The sequence below is a fragment of the Planococcus citri genome, chromosome 4, assembly GCF_950023065.1.
Source record: "Planococcus citri chromosome 4, ihPlaCitr1.1, whole genome shotgun sequence".
In the NCBI taxonomy this organism is placed as follows: domain Eukaryota; kingdom Metazoa; phylum Arthropoda; class Insecta; order Hemiptera; family Pseudococcidae; genus Planococcus; species Planococcus citri.
The window spans coordinates 48461828-48480312 of NC_088680.1; the positions used below are offsets into that span (position 1 = coordinate 48461828).

Consider the following 18485-nt stretch of genomic DNA (forward strand, 5'->3'; position numbering starts at 1 on the left):
TTATTTACTATTGTTGCGTACATTAAAGCAATTATTTACTGTAATACGTTAACGTTTAATTGCGCTTAATGATGTCCATGTCCAGATTAATTATTTTATGAAAACAGTGGTTGTCAAGTTTGTTAGTAAATTTGAACATATTGACGATAAATTTTTTTTCCGCCGAATTGTGGGAGAAAAAACTCATAGTATTGACGTGTTCTTATATCTAGGTAGGTACTCGTAGACTTGAGTGCGAGAAACGTGGTGGATATTTTCAACTGGAACAAGATAGAGAAGGTTCCATTGTGATGATGAATGATTACGTAGAGGTTTTTATTTGAGTAGTAATATATTATGTCCTTGTGCCTGTTTACTGTTTATCAATCGTCTCTTTTAATATTTTGATATTTAATGGTAAGTATTGAATTGTAGTTTTTTTTTCTTTTCCTTCCAACTACATATTTCGATTCTTCGGAGTTGGCTTAATTATACGGAACTAATTTTTCATTATGACTGGAAAATTATTAAAGAGGCTGATTTAAGGAGAGGTTCGATTGTTATAGAGAATCGATATCGATATTATTATTAAAAGGTGTGCGGAGGTTGAAGAGCGAGAGGGGAAGGAAGGGTTGAATGCTTATTGAGTTCTGAAAACGAGAAAGTTTGTTGTTCATTGGTAAATTTGGGTTGGAAAATGCAATTAAATTTTCAAAGGATTTTGGTCATTTTAAAAGAGCTTTCTTTTTAATTTATGTATACAAAAAATCACATTTTATTTTCCAAATTAATTTCCAAAAAAAAAATAAAAAATGAAAGAAATTTAGATTAAATTAGAAATATTGATTCAATTTTCAGAATATAAATTTTCGAAAATTTTTGGTCATTTTACATAAAATCACATTTTATTCAAATTAATTTCCAAAAAAAAAAAAATAAATAAAAATAAAAGAAATTTAGATTAAATTAGAAATATTGATTCAATTTTCAGAATATAAATTTTCGAAGATTTTTAGTCATTTTACATAGAAGAGCCTTCTCTTTAATTTTGTACAAAAAAATCACATTTTCTTCAAATTAATAAAAAAAAAAAATTGAAAAGTGAAAGAAATTTAGATTAAATTGGAAGTATTGATTCAATTTTCAAAATATATATTTTCGAAGATTTTTGGTCATTTTAGAAGAGCCTTCTTTTCAATTTTGTACAAAAAATTCACATTTTCTCCAAATAGGAACTTGACAGAGGTGCGCCGCGCTAGTGTCGCCTTATTTATGATTGGCTGATGAAAGGTCCCAGTATAAACATTGGAATGTAATGTTGTGAAAATTGAAGGAAAATTGTTGAAAATTTCTGATAACAACGGGACCTTTCGTTAGTTCCGGTGTTTTTGACTACCATTTCCTAGAGCGCGACAGTTGTCTTGTCAAATCCCTATTATTTTCAAAAAAAAAAAATTAAAGAAATTTAGATTAAATTGAAAATATTGATTCAATTTTCAGAATATAAATTTTCGAAGATTTTGGTCATTTTAGAGGAGCCTTCTTTTTAATTTTGTACACATTTTCTCCAAATTAATTTCAAAAAAAAAAAAAAAAAAAAAAAAAAAAAAGGAAAAAATGAAAGAAATTGAGATTAAATTAGGATAGAAATTCCCAAAAAATCGAAAAATTAAATTCAGCTCCTAAAATTTGGTTCTGTTGTGTATTTCTGGGTGTTCTTTCAACTTCGTTATCCTGTTCATAAAATATTTCTGAAAATTGGGATGTTTTAGAATAAATGTTTTTGGATCTGAAATATTTATTGATATTATGAATAATGCGATGTTTTATACTTTTTATCGAACACCCTGTAATATAATGGCCTAAACGTTTACTTATACGACGTAGGTAGGTAGGTAGGTAGGTAGGTATATTCGTAAATGGATTTATTAACTTAATTTATCGTTCGTAATTAATTTCTTGTCCATCAAATTTTATTTCCTGAAAAACAAAAAGCTATAGGCTACGTCTTTCTGCGTCTCCGGCCAAAGGTACCTACTACGTGCTTTTGGGTAGTATAATTTGTATAAATTAAACTTAATGCCAACGAAATATACAAATTTCCTTTTAGACTAAATTCTATCTCTAAAAGGGTATGCCCACACTTCGCCTTCGTTATCACCTGCCAATAAAATAAACGAACAGATTTCAAGTTGAGGGTCAGAAAAAACCGGCAGTCCAGCGTGAAATGGCCTAAAAAGTACGGAAACAGTTTGATAATGGGTTTCCGAATCGACGTTAAGCTTTTTTCTCTGTGTATATACTTTTGGTCGGAGCTTTCTTTTTTATTTCACTACAGCGGCGAATAAAGAAGGGCGTATCTATAAATTCATTTATTTTAAATTAAGGGAAACGCGTGAAAATATAATTTAAAATATTCGCCGAATACGACGCGGTCGGCATAGGCTCGATTTTAACCCCTGGTTCGCTTGTCATATGTAATTTCCATCACTTTATAAACTTTCCATTAACTCGAATTATTTCAATGATTTAACTCCCCGCCGTCTGAAAATAAATCAAAGTATAACGATGAAAAACGGTCTGATTTTTTTTCACGTGTTTGAAGAAATGAAAAAAAAGCAACAAAAAAATCAAAATTACCCCGAGAAATTTTGAAACCGTTTAACGATTCAATTTTAACGGTGATCGTGGTTCGAAAAAAAATTATTAACGATATTTTAGAATATTTGAAAAATTAACCAAATCCTCGCGCGCGGTGGTCTTTTTAGTCTATTTTTTCCTCGATCCAATACCACAAATCATATTGAAAACCCGCCTTCGAAGAATCGAATCGCCCGCCTCGCGATATCATTAAATAAATAATCAACAGCTTCTTCTCGCCGTTTGCCATCAAATTACCAATTTAAAACACGTAGGTATTTAAAAATACCTATATTGCTGTAATCTCGCTCGATTAAAACCTGCAGCAAATCCTTATCCGCGTTATCTTCACCTTTGCAAATACCACAACAAGGATTATTACAACGAGCTCGGCAACGACGACCGCGAGTCGAAATCCTCGTCTATACCGTACAACGATCGATTTACATAATTTTACTAATCAATTTATCCATCGATAGGGAGATCGTGATTTCCATTAAATGATTTTTTTTCTCCTTATCGAACCGAGCTAACTTTCTCTGTACGTGGATTTTCCATCTATACTATGGTATGGTATTGGTGATGCTGACGATCGCGATGCAATAATGCCTACTTAATCTAATACACACACGAGATTGGAGTTGGAGAGGTCTTCAGCGTACTGCAACCTTTATATACCTATTACCTACTGCTTATATTCGATGTCAATGTTGTGCTTGTACACTGCCTATCAAACTTCCGTTATTCTATTCAAAATCATCGCGAGCCGAGTATATATTCATTAATAATCTACTTTTACGACCATGCTCTCGCCGCGATACCATTTATTTGATATCCATCTACTCGATTTATGATTTCTTCCGTTCAAAATGCCAATCCAAGGCGAACCCATCCATCCAACAAGTCATACGTTAACTTATATCGCCTCTACCATCGACGAACGAATTACCTTACACGATTGATAAATTTTCCACCAAATTCCCTGGCAACGTTTACCGAATCGCCAAAAAAACCACGTATTATGTAAGATATAAGGTAAAAAAATCGCGTACTGTCGAAATTAAATCATTTCTCAACGTTGTAATATTCATAAGCAGCGTGTTTTTTTTCAAACATTGTAACAGGTAATTTCACTTTTAAATCAGAAGCCGAGCGGCAGCGATACCCAATATAATAGATCCAACTCCCCTGCCTCCTCCGATCGTCTCCTCACCATATTATACAACGCTCGTACATTGTAGGTACGCAGTGTACAATGTACAACACTTACACACATTATATTGAAAGGTGAAACGATTCAGAGAAACCTATATTTACATATCTAAATGTAATATATCTCTTCGCTAATGATTTTTTTCAAGTTGATTAATTTACTTATTATATATTATGCGAGATGGATCGTGGAGAGGGTGAGGGAGAGCGAGAGGTAGACTCTATATATTGACGAAGCCAAAAATGATTTTCACGTTTCGCAAACTCGTAGAATGGGTATGGAAGTTCTAACCTACTGTAATATCGAAATATCTTACCGATGTTTAAGAATAGATAAATTTCCACTAAAATGATAAACTTTCGAAATTTACATATATAACGAATAATAGGTAAATAAATTAAAATTGCCCGCAGCTTACTTGTATACGAGAACGATTTGTTTTATTGATGAATTTTTTCGTTTTAATTATAGACTTTATTTCGGAGTTTTTAGAAATGTATTCTTTGTAACGAATATGACCAGAAGTCAAAAAATAATACGTTATCGTCTTATCTATTTCAAAATGAAAAACACTTTTTGATTGTTTATGATACCTATTTAAAGCAGAATAATAAGTAGCATTCTTCAGATTAAATAAATACCGATCATGCGTTTTTGCAAACGACGAAGATGGAGGAGAAGATTGTGTTCAGGGTTGAGCAAAGAGTTTTATTTCAACTCCAACCAAACTCAGAGTCAACTCTTTGTTGGATTTGTTTCAAAAATGAGTCGAAAAGACCGCTGAATTGGCAATTTTTTCTCATGGGATTTGTTCAAACTTTCTTCAACTTCTTTTAATTCTTTTTCCAAGTTCATATTTTTGCTTTGATCATTATAAAAGTGAGTAAGTGGTTAGGTGTTCGATCTTTTAACATCCTAGAGTAGCCTAATTTAGGGACCTAATGTCAAACATTTTCGCTCGAGAAGTTGCACTGAAAAATCAGATTGTGTTTTTTTTTTTTTAAATATATATTTTTACATTAAACTAAATTTTAGGAAATTTATTCCTTCTTCAATTTCCAACAAAATTTCGGTTCCTGAAAATTCTTCCCGTTTGCAATATTTTATTCTTTTTTTTTTTTTTTTTTTTTTTTTTTGATAACTTAGACAACTTACAGGTAAAAATTTTTACATCTCAAAAAAAAATAAAAATAGTGTAAATTGAATAAAATACTCCAAGATTAAATCAATGATTGTTTTGATGAGATCAGATGAGATCAATGACCTGTTTAGCGAGATCAGAACAGATTTTTTCGTTTCCTAACTGAGAAAATTTTCCATTTGGGATCAAATAACAACTTGTGTAGAGAAAAAAAGTGCAAAAGTGTTGAAAATTCGTTGAAATAAATTTTGGAACTCGAAGGGGAAAATGAGACGTAAACTATAAAATTGATCAAAAATTTAAATTCATGTAGGTATAGGTATGTATTATTTTCGTACAAGTCTAGTAGTTTTCCAAAATGAAATTTTTCTGTTTGAAAATGTTGACATTGCTTAGAAAATACATTCAAGTTCTTATGCTTACCTACATACTTCAACCGAAAATCCAAAAATTCCAAAATATAACGAACACTTTTCAAGATCAGACACCACATTTGAGCCTAGTTTCATTTCAATTTTGTCGTGATAAGAAAATTTTTCCTTATAAGCTGTCGAAAGTTGCAAAAAAAAAAAGTAATTGAATGCTGCATTTTGGATCATTAAATTTTCCTTTGTGGGCCCTTTGAACTTCGTTAGCCATTAAAGTGCTAAGTGGTGGCTACACCAATGTACATTTTTCGGATTCGGCCACTCTTCGTTTATGAATCTTGAGAAGAGAATATTTTCAAAGATTGGACAAACGATTCAAAGGTGAGTTTAAAAAGAATCAAATTGTTTGATTCTTTGAAATGAGTGCACTAATTTAGAGCTTTTTAAATTAATACTCGTAATTGAGTTTGCTTACTTTTTTTTTTTTTTTTTTTTTTTAGCGAAAGAGTCAATTTATTAAAAAAAAATTGAACTGATCTTTTAGTACTCGAATAACTTTAAAAAAAAATTATCAAATTATGGTCAAGTTATTGGAATTTGAATTTAAGAAGTAGTTTTTTTTTATCAAATAAATAGGTACCTACCTATTGGTAATTTTTTTTTTCAAATGATTGATTAATCAGAAAAATAGTTGAAGGAGTTTTGGATCAGATTACTAAATGAATTGTTGAATTTCAATCTTAAAAATGTCTACTAAAAAAAGCTCATGAAAAGCAAATGAGGAGAACTTTGTGATTCAATTTTGAAAATGAAAAAAAAAACACAAATAAAAATTTGACAAAAAAATATCAAAAATTGAAAAATAATACTTATTTCAACTGAAACGCTCCAATATTTCAGTAGGTATTAAATTTGAAAAAAAAGAAACTGATTCTGATTTAGAGTTTTGAAAAATTGGGTATTTCAATCATGATCAGAGGGGCTCTGAACGATCCGAAAATTTCAATCTCAAACCCTATAAGATGTAAATCAAACTTTTAAAAAAATAGTTGATTTTGATTTCTTTGAAGATTCTCTAAATCATTTACCTACATATTTGGGTTAAAATTGAATAAAAAGTAAGATTAATTATAATTTTAGATTTTTTTGATCCAGCAATTAATTGAATTTTCTCCTTTCAAAATCTGAAAAATCAGACAGGTGCTTTTGATTATTCCTCCTCTCCTTTCCAAAATTTGTTCTAGGTACGTTGAATTAATTTTGTTTTGATTTTTTTTTCTCTCAAATTAATCGTCTCTTAAATTTTAAAGTAGGTAAGCGAGATGTTCGCAAAACAAAAGTCGAATAAATTTTATCATGTTCAGGCACATACTGGCGAATATCGAAAATACGAAAAAATTATTTATCATATCATTCATTGAAATTCTAGCGAGTTATTTTATTAATTAAAATTTCTAAACGGTTACAAGATGAAAAACATAGTTTGCCGTTTTTAGTTTTTTACATCGTCGAATGAAATATTAATTTTTCTTATTGTGACGTTGATAATTATACGAGTATTATTGTCGAAATAATAAATGACGCGTACTTAGAACTGGGATTCGACTATACTTTATACGTTCTCTTTCCCGCAATTTTTTTCCCTAACTAAAAATGAAAAATTTTCCAAGCACCGTTTGCATATACCTACACATTAGAAAACAAAGGTACTTTTACTTCTACCTACGAAAAAACGTCATCACGAAAACGAAGCCCGAGAAATTCGATTTATTCGACGTGCGATGTTGATGCTGTTGTTGCAGCAACGTCGAACTCGGAAGAGAGTAAAATGAAAAATCGGTGAAGTTTAATAGGCTATTGATCGGTGCAACAATGTTCAATGTTACATCAAAGCAATAACTCTTTGCCTCCCTCGCACACATATCGCGCATCGCGGTGTGTTCTTGTTTTTTGTTGTAATGTATTAGTGGGTCAGTATAAAAAAGAAGGCTTATATGAGAGGGTGGACGACGATTCACCATTTACTTTACAGCTGCGAGGACTTCCGCCATCATTATAACGTCTAACCCCTTCACTATCCCTTCGAACAGGACACTCTCTTACCTAATACATTTTTTTTTTTAGTATTTGAGCAACGATGGGTATTATGAGGGCTTATAAATAAGGTTAGTTAATTCATTTCGGTACTGTACAGGAGATGCACACGGGGAAATGGTGATTCATGGGCGTTTTTTTTCCTCTCTTTTTTCGGACTGGGCGATATACGTATATTGAAGGAAGCAACTCGAGCCGAAATCGATTTAATAGATTTTTGGCAAACGAGCGTAAAAAAATTAAACGTAGTTTGTGAAAAATCTATTCTGTAATTGCGTGGAAATTGTAGTTGGTTTTTAAACGGCTGATGAAAAAGAAATGGCTGAAAAAAGGAGAGAAATCTAATAGATTGGAAAATAGTCTCGAGAGTGTAAGCTGGCGAGAGTGAGAGAGAAAGAGAGATGAATTAACTAGCGTACCAGTTGTTGAGTAACGAAGAGTAAGTAAATGATGTAAATGTATTTAAAGGGTCGTTGGGCCATAATACGTGTGATGGCAAATGGATAGGTATATTTTTATAAAAAGCGATTATTGACGAAATAAAAATAATTTTAGAATTGGACGGATTTGATTCTTTAATTTATTGAAAAATTATTGAATTCAGACGTTCTTAAATGACTTGTCAATTCTGAAAGAATCGTTCGCGAACGAATCGTGCCAGTTTTTAATGAAAGATTATCTGTCAAGCTCCTTCGTCAGGTCATCTCTGTTTAGTTTGATTTTTAGTGATTCATTCGTTCGCGAACAATTTTTTTCTGAGCGAATCGTTCGCGAACGAATCATCCACAATTTTTATAAATGAGTTTTGAAATGTTTCGTTTTGTCATATCGTGAATCATCTGATTTCAATTCCAAGTGATTCAGTCGTTCTTGAATGATTTGTCTATTTTGAGCAAATCGTTCGCGAACGAATTGTGTTCAGTTTTTTTTTTTTTTTTTGATAACAGGATTAAAGCTGTCAAGTTTTGTTTTGCCATCTCATTGCCAAGTTTAATTTTTTAGTGATTCGTTCGTTCGCGAATAATTTGCTCAACTCAAAGAAAAAGTCGTTCGCGAACGAATCATTCACAATTTTTATTAATAATAGGTTTTGAAATGTTTCGTTTTGTCTATAGTCGTGGATTATCTGATTTCAATTCCAAGTGATTCAGTCGTTCTCGTTCGAATGCTTTGTCAATTTTTGAACAAATCGTTCGCGAACGAATTGTGTTCAGTTTTTGATGATAGAATAGGATAGAATTAAAGTTGTCATTTGTCAAGTTTTGTTATGTCATCTCATCCATACTTGATCTGATTTTTCAGTGATTCATTCGTTCGCGAACGATTTGCTCAGATGGAAAAAATCGTTCGCGAACGAATCATTAGCAATTTTTGTTGATGAATGTTAATGTATTTTTATCTTTTGCATTAATGGATTGGATTTCAAAGTGATTCAGTCGTTCTCGAATCATCTGTCGATTCTTGAGCAAATCATTCGCGAACGAATTTTGTCCACTTTTTAATGATGGGATTAAAACTGTCAAGTTTTATCATATCATCCATTGATCCATACTTGATTTAATTTTTCAGTGATTCATTCGTTCGCGAACGATTTGCTCAGATGGAAAAAATCGTTCGTGAACGAATCATTAGCAATTTTTGTTGATGAATGTTAATGTATTTTCATCTTTTGCATTAATGGATTGGATTTCAAAGTGATTCAGTCGTTCTCGAATCATCTGTCGATTTTTGAGCAAATCGTTCGCGAACGAATTTTGTCCACTTTTTAATGATGGGATTAAAACTGTCAAGTTTCATCATATCATCCATACTTGATTTAATTTTTCAGTGATTCATTCGTTCGCGAACGATTTTTCCACCTGAGCAAATCGTTCACGAACGAATCATTCACAAATTCACAATTTTAATTTAAAAATCAAAATGTTTCATTTTGTCTTGTCTTGTGCTATCTGAATTTTTTTCAGGTGATTATGTCGTTCTCGAATGATTCATAATTTCTGAGCAAATCGTTCTCCGAAAAATAAACTCCAATTTTCAGCTTCAAACTGATTTTTTCAGAAAAAACAAAAATTTTGGAATCATACCAAAAAATAATAAAAGACTGAATTCTAAAGGTTGAAACTGAAATTGAAAGAATGTCTTTTTTTGATTTTTAAAAAATGTGTGATTTTTCATTCAATTTCCTTTGGAAAAAATATGAAATGAGACTTCAATAAATAAATCAGCTTAGATGACAAAGTATAAAAAAGTCGGAAAACTGAAAAAAAAAAAAAATAATAAAAACTGGAACCAAATAAGCTGAAAAAAGGCAGAATAAAAAACTGAAGCTGAAATTAGAAACGGATGAAAATTTTGAAGTGTAACTAAAAGTAGACTTCAGGAAAAATAATAATAATAAAAGCATAATAGCAGGTACCCAACAAAAAGTTTAAGAAGTGGAAAAAATTGTCTAACTACAGGAGCAAAAATTGAGAAATCTGAAAAAAATGAAACTAAATAAAACTGAACCTTACCTAAAAAATTTAAAAAAAAAAAAAAAACGAATAAAAATTGAAAATTGATAATGAAACTGAAAAATAATTAAAACCAATACTTGAAATTTTAAAATCAATTTTAAAAAATGAAAATTGATTAAATTTGAAAGCATCTCCAACTCTAGTTCTATCACCGAATGGGGGTGACAGGGACAGGAGAGCAGGGTGCTGCTGAACCCAAAATCGAGACTCAGTGATTAGAACATTCCTTGGCCATAATTTCTGTATAATCAAATTCAAAAAGTAAATGTACCATTTTCAAGAATACTACACAAACAATAACAGTTCGTTTCCTATTGTCCCTGTGCAGTAAATTTAAATTAAACTACACGACAAAGGTGCGACTGGCTCTACGTAGCGTGTAAGTTTTCATCTCTTAGCCATTTTCAAGGTTGTTGTCGCGTGTCTCATAAACTAGGCCACGTGAATACTACACAACGACGACGCTAAATTACGTGTATAAGCACTAAGCAGCAGCTACTCACAGCAGACGAACAGAACGGAACAAGTGTCGCGGTTTTTTTTTCTCTTTTTAAAGAATTTCTCATCATCCGGCAATAGGACGCGGCGGCGTTCGGTTTATTTTTACATTGAAAAATACACCGGTATTGTGTAGAGCAGATTTTCAAAACCATTTCGTTATAAATCTGCATTATATTTTTCGAGACATTTCTAACTATAAATGAAATGAGGCGGACAAAATTCTAGTTAATTAATTACACGATTTTCTTAAAAATGCTACAGTTAACCCGTCTCGGCGTAACGGCCATTTGAAATGTGTTAAAATTGGTATAAGGCCAAATTTTTCGACAAATCGGTATACCTATATGAAATTACTCTTATATACGTTGTATTCTTCGCGGTCCCGCTCCTTAAGCTGTGACTCTCGCATAGGTGTGTCCCTATGTTCTGCATTTTACGGCCTAAACTCTTTGAAGCGAATCTAATTAACGAATAAGTTAAAAACACGGAGAAAACTCGTTACTTTTCGGTATACAAAACAACAAAGTTTATACTTTCTTTCTTTTTTCATCTTTTTCTTTTTTTTCCCAAAAAAATAAAGTGTACAAGTTGAGTAAATAAAAATAGAAACGTAAAAGAAATTTAAATTAAAATAGAGTATATTAACCGTTGAGAAGAATGTAAAATAACGAACGCACCGTAGCGCTATTTTTTTGACTTTTTATGAAAATATTTAAATTGAAAACTTTTTTTCTGCTCTTTTTTTTTCTTCTTCCGCGACGCGATATAAAAATATGATCGTGATTAGTTTAGCGTTGGTGGATTGCAAAGGCGGCGTGGTGCTGCCTTTTTTTCCCTCAAAATGTTAATTTAGCAACCTTTCTAATGATTTATTTTTTTGCCTTTTCTTTTGCAGGTTTGTACGAGTCTTTGCAAAGTTGTCCGTTGTTAACGTAAGTTGCTTTGTGTGTATTTTAAATTGAATTGAAATTGAAGTTACTTTAACGTTTGTCGTCGTAGAGATTTTGAAATTTCCTCGACTTTGGCAGAATCTTGTACCGATTTTTTTCCCTCTCTGTTCTCGAACAAGGCTAGAACGAGCTAGAAATTATCTTAATTGGGAGTTGAAGTCTTTTGAATGTTTGTGTGCTCCTCGCCTAATTTACTTATAGTGCTATTTATAAAAACACGAATGAAAAAAAAAAAAAAAAAAAAAAAAACGATAAAGCTGCCAGGTATTTTGAAAACAACGATTTCTGGAAAAAAATTGATGGGAAATTTTTCAACTTTATGTTATTATTTTTTTTTATAGAACGACGAGACTGTTTTTCTTTTTCTTGAAATTAGCTTTTTAAGTGAATGGGAAATAGTGGTAAGTGGGTGGATATTGATGTTTTGAACCAATATTTTATGCTGCCTACGTTGATGTTTTTTGCACAGAATTTTTCGAATACTGCGTTGAAATGAATTGGTTTAATTTTAAAATTTTCAATTTATTGACTATTATGATTTTGAATGAAATTGATCAATATGGTAGATTTTTTTTCGTGACTATCCCCATCTTTCACAAATTAATTTGTCTTTTTTCAAAATAATGATTCGACAGCGGACCTATGTAGTTTGCTTTTTTTCAAAAACCTATACGAATCCGAAAGCACTTGATGTTGTTTTTAGAAGAATGTGAGGTAAAATGATACGTCTTTCAGCTAGATGAAGGAGGAAACAATCGTTGCAAAATAATTTTAAATTCAAGTATGCGCCTATTTGACATGCATAAAAGGCAATTCAAATATTGTCTCCAAAATTGAATAATTTATGTTAATCGTGCTTCTCATAACGTGATAATTTAGCCTTCTGATGTCATTTCTTCCAATTCTCTACAGGTATAGAAGTCCTTCTCTTGCCTAAATTTTTAAAAACAACGCAACATCAATCATGAAAATTCCAAATTATGAGTCATTTCAAACAATACATCCGAAATTCCTCGAACTACAATTTCGATGTATCAAAGTAATGATTCAGTCGTGTTCGTATAATATTGTGTGGGAATACCTAAAATAACGCAGACAATTGAAAAAAAAAAAAACTCATTCAAATAAATTTGAAAATTAACCGAGAAGTTTTACCGAACGTAAAAAATTAAATCAACATCAAGGGTATACCTACAAGATCAGCCATAAAAATTATTTCAAATATGGCTAAATTAGAAAGTTGCTATATAGGTGTACGAATCGATCCATCATCCTGTCAGGAAAACGGATAAATCAGTTATCAATTTTTAATCAAGCTTAAGCTTTGTCGAATTTTTTCGATTAATGTTTTTTTTTCTTCCAAAGTGTTGATGACGCGATGAAAAATAATCGATAAGGATCATATTTTTAACCGTTGATTACATTTTGAAAACAACTTCTCTCATCGATCATCTCAGGTACTCGTACTTTACGGATAGGTATATAAATTGTGCTAAATTTAGCACTTCTTCGAATTTTCTTCCACGTTAAATAATTTATTTCAAAAGCTCGACTTTATATTGGTCACGTTTTTTTTTTTTTTTTTTTTTTTTTGATAAAAAGTTGTAATTTTAATTCCATCTTTTTTTTCAAAAAAAAAAAAAAATTGTACTCGCCTAAAATCTAATTCGTACGTAAAGTTTAGGTTGGAAAAGGATGGAACACGAAAAGAGATTGGAACCAAGCTTGGGCTGTTTTGCATATGAATACGAACTTGTTTCGAAATGATCATGACAGTCCCCTCGTATTTTCCATTCTTGCAAATATTGTAGTGTGTCAAGATAGTGGAAAAAAAAGTATATAGGGGATACACGCGTTATTCAAATAAAGGAGTACTTTTGAAAGCGTTCGTTCGGTTCTCGACGTTGTTGTTGATTTTTTCATTAATTTCTTTTCGAATATAACGAAGCAAAAGTTTGTTGCTGGTGTATTTTTGTTTGTTTCTTTTTTTTTCTCACAAAACCGAGTAATCAGCAACATGGAAAAGTTTGCCGAGTAAAAATTTTGTATATTAAAAAGGCCACTGCGGTGGTTGGATTAGTTTTAATGGTTTCTTTTTTATTGACTTATAGGTTTTTCTTTCTTTCTTTATTTCCCGCCATTAATTTAATGTTTTGAGGTTAGTTAATGGTTTTTCTGTTCGTTTTTTTTTTGTTGGTTGATGTGTCGAAAACAAGTTGCATGTTTTTTTTTTGAACTGGGTTGTTGGATTATATTTTTGTGGTAGAATTTTTGTGTTGCTGTGTAGAGTACTCAAGTACTCTACTTTGGTATGACGAAATAGAAATATCTACCTGTCCTGTATAGTTTACCTTTATGTATTGTTTAATCCGTATCTAATCCAATTGGTTCTGTAATAATATAGCTCGGCGTTAATTTCCACAAATACGTTCTTTCCATAAATCAAATATACCGAGTACGATTAAAGTTCAATATAACGAGTCGCAGCAGCCGTATGTTAGTTCCGATATTGGTAATTTGTACTGTTTAACCGGTTTCTGTATCAAATTCCACTGTACTCTATTTTTTTCTGCTGTGGAAGCCGAAGCCGAAGCCGACGGAGACGACGCGACGTACGTATCGAAGTACATGATATGGAAACCTTCAATTTTCGATATTTTGGGCGGTCGTGATTATTGGCTGAAAATTAATCAGTTATGAAGCGATTCGTGTGTAACTTTTTTCTAAGAATAATTCATCATGGAGCGTGTTTCCGTTATGAATGAAATTTTTTTCCTCGATGGTAGGATTTTTTTTAAATAGCCATTTTTCCCCTTCTTCTATTTGGACGTTACGTTAGGTACTCATCGTATTATTTACATCTGGCATTTTGCAACGTAGATATACGAGTACACTACCACTGCTTCGTGGCTCGGAATCCATTAAATATTTTAAACTTGATTTCATTATCTTAATTCTCATGCGATTCGAATAGACGGTTTTTTTTTGTCTAACTACGAATTGGTTCGCGAAAGAGATCTTTTTATTGCTTTTTTTTCAACCTATTATACGCCGAAGTTGTAGCGGAAAATATTTTTTATCGGGTTATCATTGTTTAAAGGGTGGACGGATGATTTTTTCTAATTTATCCCCTTGGTTTTTTTATCGCGGCTAAGGCTTCCCTAGTTGAATTTTTCATTCGTCGATGTCGAAATTACTCGTAACTCGCCGATAGTAATTATTAAGGCGAATCGAATATGCAACTTAATGCGCATCAATAGAATGGTCGCGTTGACGCGATGATGGGGGCACCCGTATGCATGTGTAGTGTACTATGTTGTAAGAACGTGCGAGAATTGTACGTACTATTAAGGCGATTATTTTTTTAAAATTAATTTTGTTCTTTCTTTCGTTCTTCGCTCGATGGCACGTGGTTTTTGTACTTTCGTCTTGTAGACTGTAGTTCGTTGAAATGTTATAGAAATAAAGGCACCCCCGATGCTTCAATAAAAATTACACTGAATGGATTATTTTTTGTATATTTATTTTTGAGTTCGAATATTCAAACCACACAATAGAATACATTTAGGTATATTTAATGAAAAAACGAAAATTAAATAAAAACTAAAAATAATACCAAATTGTTGCGAGTGTTTCATTCGACCAGGTCTTATGTAGCAATAAAATGATTGTGAGTATTTCGTCCACAACCCTCGCCAATGGCTCTAAACCTTCGAGAACAATCAATCACCAAAGAGAACCCATTGGTGAGAATTTTAAGAAAAAAATTTAAAAAAGGAAACTACATACCTCCTAATGCAACAAAAAAATATCGGATAATTTTATTTAAAATCATAATAGACCAGAAGAGACTCTACAGGGCTATAAATTTAAAAGGTCTCGAGTGAAGTGTGTAATTCTCTTTAGGTTCACAAAGGCCGGGGCTTAGTTTTTCAAATGTGTCTACTTACATGTTCTTATCATTTTTTTCTAGGTACCAACATTTTTTTTCAACACTATAAAATCGCTTTAATTATTAATGTTTAAGTAGGTCTAAATATCATTTTTTTATCCATTTAAAAGTTCAAATTTTTCAAATTTTTAGGGTTTTATTGATTCATTGCCACCATTAAAGGTTTCACCATCATTTTCGAGTTTTTTTTTTTTTTTTTTTTTTTTTTGTAATTTCCTAAGATTGTTGTTTTTTTTTTCAATTTTTAAGTTGTTCTGAATTTCGGAGGTATTTAAAAACGTTTGAGTAAGTAAAATTTTTGTGTTTTTCTTGTACGAATTGTAATTTTTTTCAATGGCTTATTATTTTAGTTTTTTTTTTAAATTTTGGAAGTTTACTTCTTTTGAAATTCTGTTCAATACCATGACAATTAGAAATCCTTGTAGTTCGTTGTAAATCGTTGAAAAAAATTATTTTATGAATTTTCGTGTTTTTAAAAAAAATTTTCCTTGAGTTATGGTTGTCTTAATCGTCTTCCTAAGAATTTTTTATCTTTTTAACTTTTTCAATTTTTCTAATTTTGTTGTTTTTTTGACTTTGTTCAAGTGTTTTCATTTTTAGACATTTTTTTTGCTTTCTTAGTCAAATTTTTCTCCTGTTTTTAAGTCATTTTTTGGTCTTAGGCCAATTTTTTAAATAGATTTTTTATTCGTACATTTTTTCAGTTTTTAAATTTTTTGGTTTTTTTGAAGATTTTCAATTATTTTTCATTTTTTTCATCTTTTTAACTTTTTCAATTTTTCCAATTTTGCAGTTTTTTTGACTTTGTTTAAGTGTTTTTATTTTTAGATATTTTTTTGCTTTTTAGTCAAATTTTTCTCCTGTTTTTAGGTCATTTTTTGGCCAAGTCAATTTTTTTAATAGATTTTTTATTCGTACATTTTTTCAGTTTTTCAATTTTTTCAATTTTTCGGTTTTTTTGAAAAGATTTTCAACTATTTTTCATTTTGTAAGATTTTTGAATTTTTCATCTATTTAACTTTTTTTAAATAGATTTTTTATTCGTGCATTTTTTCAGTTTTTCAATTTTTTCAATTTTTTGGTTTTTTTGAAAGATTTTCAATTATTTTTCATTTTTTAAGATTTTTGAATTTTTTTATATTATTAACTTTTTCCAATTTTGTTGTTTTTTTGACTTTGTTCAAGTGTTTTTATTTTTAGATATTTTTTTGTTTTCTTAGTCAAATTTTTCTCCTGTTTCAAGGTCATTTTTTGGCCTTAGGTCAATTTTTTAAATAGATTTTTTATTCGTACATTTTTTCAGCTTTTCAATTTTTTCAATTTGTCGTTTTTTTTGAAAAGATTTTCAATTTTTTCATTTTTTAAGATTTCTGATATGTGAATTTTCCCTTCAATTTTTCTCATTTTCAAGTTTTTTAATCTTTTCTTTTTTCCCAATTTTTCGAGTTCTTTGGTCGTTTTTCAGTATTTTGGAATTTGATTTTTTCCGATTTTTCAATTTTTTGAGTTTCCAGATACCAGGCAATTTTTTTAATTGCTTGATTTTAGTGTTATTTTCAACTGTTTATTTTTTTTAGTAATTTTTTCGATTTTTTTCTGTTAATTTTTTGACTGTTTTTGTGCTTTCATCAATTTTCAATATTTTTTGATGACATTTTCTTTTGTTTAAAAAATTTTTTTGATTCGTTTCAATTTTACAATGTTTTTTTCCATTGTTCGTTTTTTGGTATTTTGCCTTTTTTTTGCATTTTTAAATATTTTTTTATGCTTGATTTTTTCTCAATTTTCTGATATTTTTAGTCTTACAATGTTCTGTTTATTTGTAAGTTTTCGATCTTTTTCCAATTTTTCATTTTTTTCTCTGAATTTTTTGGCTTTTTTGAGTTCATTGTCAAGTTTTCAAGTTTTTGCGTGTTTTTTTTCAAGTGTTGAATACCTACATTTTAAAATCTCTCAATGTCAGAAAAATACTTCATCTTTTTGATATTTCCACAAAGAATCATTTCCCAGCTATATTTTTTCTCAAAAAGTAATTTTCCAATGAGGATTCTTTCATTTTCAGTCTTTTCATTCGTATATATTCTCTGAAAATCAGAAAAATTTCTCAATTTTTTTGGGTAGTAATGGGAATTGTTTACTTCTTTTCAAGAAAAACTTGCGAGTTTTAAAAAATGACAAGCTTTTTGATTTTTTGAGCTTTTCTGGATTGATTTCAGCTCGAAAATATACTTTCATTGCAACTATTTTTTTATTTTTTATTTTTGAAGGACTCGAAAGTAAGTTTGACTGCTGAGTCACCTTCCCTTCCCTCTTCAAACATTTCAATGAGCTACGTTGGTCTTTTTCTTTTTCATTTGTCTTTTTTGTTAATTCGATATTTTCAAGTGAAACACACCTAGTTATTCATCAAACTTGAATTATTGCTCCAAATTTCGTGAACGTTTCAGAATACTCCATAAAGTCCATCTGGAGCCATAAGTTGTCAGTTGTCCTACATTAAACGAGGACTGAGTTAATTGACTCATAAAAGACAAAACAATCAAAGCACGTGAAAATTACTCAAGTCGATGGAAATTTTCGTAACATACATCATTAAGGTGATTTTTCTTTTCTTTTTTTTTTTTTGTGAAAAATGAGCCAACAAAACGTGCTTACATTGTTCGACATCACGTCGTACATTTTTTTTCTCATTTTAAATTCGCGGCTCGGTGCGGCGCGGCGCGGCGGTACAACTGTGTACTACGCGAAGTAACGTAATAAGGAAGAAGCGAGTATCGGGGAGTGTAAAAACAGAGTTAGCTAATATTGTACCATTTTCTGCTCATTGTACCGTAAATGGCCGTATTACGGTGGCGCCAAGTTTAAATACAGGCGCCGAAATGTACTCTGAGAAAGAAAAGGTGTGAATAAAGCGAAAAATAAAAGAGACCGATTGTTAGCGTCTCCGCCGTCTTGTTTGTCCCTTGTACTCCGAACACTTCCTGTTTTCCAGGCCCGTTCCACAGTAACACGCCAAACAATTAATTATGTACAATAGATGCGCTCTCTTAAGCGCTTTTCCTAACGCTAACTGGTTATCATTCGCGGACGCTGGACGCTGGACTCTGGACCGTGGACGCGGTACGGGAACG

At 30.9% G+C, this 18485-nt stretch overlaps 1 protein-coding gene across 3 annotated transcripts in view; it reads left to right on the forward strand.

Annotated features, from left to right (window-relative positions):
* Positions 1 to 18485, forward strand: part of LOC135846006 (zinc finger protein castor homolog 1-like) — a 154789-nt gene that overhangs the window by 34439 nt on the left and 101865 nt on the right. The window contains exon 3 of one of the 3 annotated variants that reach the window (XM_065364932.1): positions 11348 to 11384. The exons of the other annotated variants lie outside the window; for them this stretch is intronic. The gene's annotated coding sequence lies outside the window, so the exon portion shown is untranslated. The remainder of the gene's footprint in view (positions 1 to 11347; positions 11385 to 18485) is intronic. 3 annotated transcript variants of the gene reach the window in all.